The following is a 4,755-nucleotide window of genomic DNA, read 5'->3' on the forward strand; positions in this document are numbered from 1 at the left end:
AGAGTTACTTATATTCTCTTTTTTCTATCTTTTAATTTAAAAAAATCTAACTTATCCATGATGATTGATTGTCACATGTGTGAAACGGCCTTCTAGTCATCCATAATCTACTTGAAATTGTTGAGGGGTGAATGATACAATATCTAGTTTTTTAATTAATCAGTGATCAAACAGGTTTGGTTTTGGGGTTCACATATCACAACTCACGAGCATTTATCCTATGATGATTAAAAACATTAATAAACAACAACTTTCAGTTGTTTGATAATGGATGTAGCCTTTATATATACCACCATACATCTTCACGTCGCTAGATAGGAAAGTGATTGGACCTGTGTGTACCTTGACAGAGAAATTCTACTTATGAAGAGCCAAACGGAAACAGTATGACAGAGACGTACTAGTACATACTTATATAGCTGGAAGAGGGTTTCCCAAGCTGTAGCTCATGTCCTTTTTCTACAAATTATGTATAATGATAAATTATAGTGTGACAAAGCATGGTGATGATGTGTCGGTGTGGGGATACAATTTATGTCACTTATGCTAGTTTAGTGCGTCTCTGTATGATACTCGTGGCCATTTAAGCACTATTTTTTTCTAATGATACTCGTGGTTATTATGTTATTCTTGGTGAAACCAAACGATATATGCTCATTATGCTTTTCAAAAGAAGGTTTTATTGGATGCCAAGTCAAAAGTGCTAACCTTTAGCTAGATATTCCTTCCAAGTTCTTAGGTAGTACTTTATATCATGCAGTTTCTGTAAACATGCTGCCACTATCACAGAGATGAGTGGTCAAAAAATCATATACAAGAACATAGAAGAGCCTGGTTTTAATGTTGCAAGATTATGTTTTTATCATTATACATGTTATTCTATATCATCACAATTCCAATCACATGACAAGGGTGTCATGTCTTTTCCTGGGAGGCAAGACTAACCAACATAGAAGAGATGGATGTTCTAGTAGCTTCTCCAACTTTAGCCCATCATCCGCCCCTACCACCACCATGTTGTTGGCTTACTATTCTAGCTATTTGCTTCACACGTACGTTCCAGAGCTTTACAAAGATATTTAAGGATATTAAAATAGTTGTGAACACATAGAATGCACTATAAACATTTCATGATACATATTAACTATCAATTTTTTAAGATCCAAGGTGGTCCAATTCAGTCAAATGTTTTTCTTAGCAATATTTCAGACAAAGACCTAAAGAAAAAGGGAATGTAAATCTTGACACAAAATATAATTTCATTTGATGTGAATGTATTAGCAAATACGTGACAAAACTTATAACAAATAACATTGTATTGTAGATTTTATCAGAATCGATATGTTGCAGATTGTGCTAAGTATAAGAAAAAAATGTTAACTAAAATCATATATTGCCGAAATAAATCATAAATAAGTAAAATGTTGGTTATAAATAAATTTAAGATTGACTCTTAAATCTAGATTTGTGATTTTTGCCTGACCCACAATTCGATTCAAATAACATAATAAATTTGACAAATATTTAAGTTATAGCTAGTAGTTTAATACTTGTTTACTTACAATAGCACTCAGACTTTTCCATTCCTTGGGCCAGCGCTGCCTCGTCCGGGTCTGGGTCCGGCCTTCACACCGCTTGCTCGGGGTTTTCGGATAGGCAGAAATCCGATTCCTGTTTTGAGCCCCTACAATAAAAAGAGGATAAAATCAGAACATCCGGTTAGTCGAGGCACAATAGAAAACAGTAACGCCCTCCAACAATAGAAGAGCACAAAAATCTTATTTGTGTAAGCGGGGAAAATTACAGGAAAATAAAAGAGAAAACTTACAGTCTTAACACCATCCTTATGGGCTGAAGCAGGAGGAGCAGGGCCAGCGCTGCCTCGTCCGGGTCTGGGTCCGGCCTTCGCACCGCTTGCTCGGGGTGTTCGGCTAGGCAGAATTCCGCTTCCTGTTTTGAGGCCCTACAATAAAAAAGAGGACAAAATCAAAACATCCGGTTAGTCGAGGCACGGTAGAAAACAGTAACGCCTTCCAACAATAGAAGGGCACAAAAATCTCATTTGTGTAAGCGGGAAAAACTATAGAAAAAAAAAGAAAAAACTTACAGTCTTGACACCATCCTTATCTTGAACTCGTTTGTAAATAGAATGTAGATGGTGGGTGGGCGCTTAGGCTTCCCACTGGAGCTCGCCTTTGTTTTTATCTTGCAAACTGCATGCAAATTTAGAATGCCGAAAATATTATATTTTTTCCAATCACTACATTAGCATTTCGGAAAGAATTTTTTTTAGTGTTGCAGTTGCACTATACATATAAATGACTATACGTTCGTGAGATTGGTTCGGCTAGGTGCGATCGCTGCACTGATAGAGTAGATCAACCTTGTCCCTCTGTGCGCTGTTATTAAGAACTGGCGTTGATTCACTGACTTGGGGAAGCGAAGTCACAACTGACTTAGCCGGTTGCTTGGTTGGGCCTCCATGCAGATCTCCCATGTGCCTGCAACAATATATATATATATATATATATATATATATATATATATATATATATATATATATATATATATATATAGACGGTCTATTCTGCTAATATTAGCAGAATAACTATTCTGCACACCATTTCGGCACTGCACGTTCAACAGAAGCGCACTACATCATTTTGACGACGAACACTGCAATAGAGACTAGTGAACTTCTCGTCGGAAAACACTGCACGCGTTATTTTTTCGGTACTGTTTTCGTTCTAATTTTTTAACCGTTTATCAGAATGAGGCGTGTAATATATCGTTGAAAAGCTATGCATTAGGCGCAACTTCGATATGTTGAACACTTTTCGAGATTCCGCACGGTTCAAGAGCAGTTTTGAAAATGGTGCGGCCGATGACGAGTGGCAGCGAGCGTTTTTTTTGCGTTTTCTTCTAAACCGCTTGTCGGAATGAAGCAAATGATACGCCGTTGGATAGATATGTCGAGGCGCATCTTTTACATATATAAATCTTTCTCTAATTCGTTACGGTTTAAGAGCAGTTTCAAATTTACTAAATCGCGGAACTCTGTTTTTCAAGTTTTTTAAAATTTTTGGTACTGTTTTCGCTCCAGTTTTTGAACCGTTTGTCGAAACGAGGCATGTGATACGCCGTTGGAAATCTATGGACAAGGCGCAACTTTCGTATGTAGAACTTGTTTTCAGATTCCTTGCGGTTTTGAATTAATTTTGAAAATCGTCCGGCGGATGACGAGTGGCAGCGGCCGTTTTTCGCGAAATTTTTGCAAACCGCTGGTCGGAATGATTCAAACGATACGCCGTTGGAGAGATATCGACGATACGCAACTCTTTCATGTAGAACACTCTCTCTAATTCTTTACGGTTTAAGAGGAATTTCAAATTTACCGAAATGCGGACACTCTGTTTTTCGCGGCACCCAAATCGACGTGGGTACTTCATCCGACAAAAAACCGCACTGCCTTCCGACCAAAAACCGCACTGCATCAGATCGCTAAGTGCACTGCATGATTTCTTTTTTGTGGGACATAAATTTTCCCAAACGAGGTAGCAAACCGCACTTCATGAGACAGACAAGTGCACTGCATGATTTCTTTTTTGTGGGATGTAAATTTTTGCAAACGAGGTGGAGTGCACTTCACGCCGAGCGTCGGTGAACCGCAATACTATGAAAAGTGAACCTCGAGGCTTCCAAATTTTCCGAGAAGAGGTGGAGTGCACTTCACGTTGACCATTGGTGAACCACAATACTACGAAAATTGAACCTCGAGACTTCCAAATTTTTCGAAACAAGGTGAAGTGCACTTCACGTCGAGCATTGGGCCTGGAAGTGCACCGCAGGGACAGAGCGAGTGAACTACATCTAATAAGAAGGGAGCTGCTTTTGAGATGTTCTTGTTTGTGTTTGCCAAGTGGACCACGGAAAAGTTATATAGCGAACAACACAAGAGAACAAAGTGAGCTACAAAGCATACACAACTACTGATAGTTTCACACAGCCACACACCCATACAATATCTGCACTCTCCACCGGCCGAACGGCACAAAATTCTACGGGGTACACTTTCACCAAGACAAAACTAACCATCATGGTAATGAAGTGCAGTTTTTAAAATGAACTAATGAAGTGCAGTTTTCAACAACAACAAAATTGAGGAACGGGCCATCCAGCCGAACTGCATCACTTCACCTTTAATGCAAAAATAAGTAAACTGAACCTCAATAGCAAACCACAGCGGACTTCTTTTCTCACTTTTTTCTGTTCAGAAAAGCACAAAAATCAATGAAGTGCAGAAGAGCACTATGCATCTCCTGATGCTCTACTCGCCATGCTTGCAGTAGGCCGCGGGGAAGGGCGATGCAGTTGGGAGAGGAGGCCCATGGGAACCTCCAGATCGATCCAGCGAGCTGCACACGATGCACCCGTGAGCTGCACCCAAGCGAGTGAAATACAAAATGACTAAAAAATCACTGTGGCATGTAGCCACCACAACGAACAGCAATCCTGCCTGATGCCCAATCTGCACTGCCATAAGGTGGGACGTGGTTGTGGGTGTAGATATCTTTCTGATGCGGTTCGCTTCGGGTGTGCAGAATAAGAGTTTGGTGTGCAAAATAAGAGTCTTAAGGATGTTATCATAATAGACCCACCATATATATATAGAGAGAGAGAGTGCACCTAATAATAGACCCACTATATATATATATATATATATATATATATATGTTTTGAGACATATTATTTATA

Source organism: Triticum dicoccoides, chromosome 3B (assembly GCF_002162155.2).
Source record: "Triticum dicoccoides isolate Atlit2015 ecotype Zavitan chromosome 3B, WEW_v2.0, whole genome shotgun sequence".
NCBI lineage: Eukaryota > Viridiplantae > Streptophyta > Magnoliopsida > Poales > Poaceae > Triticum > Triticum dicoccoides.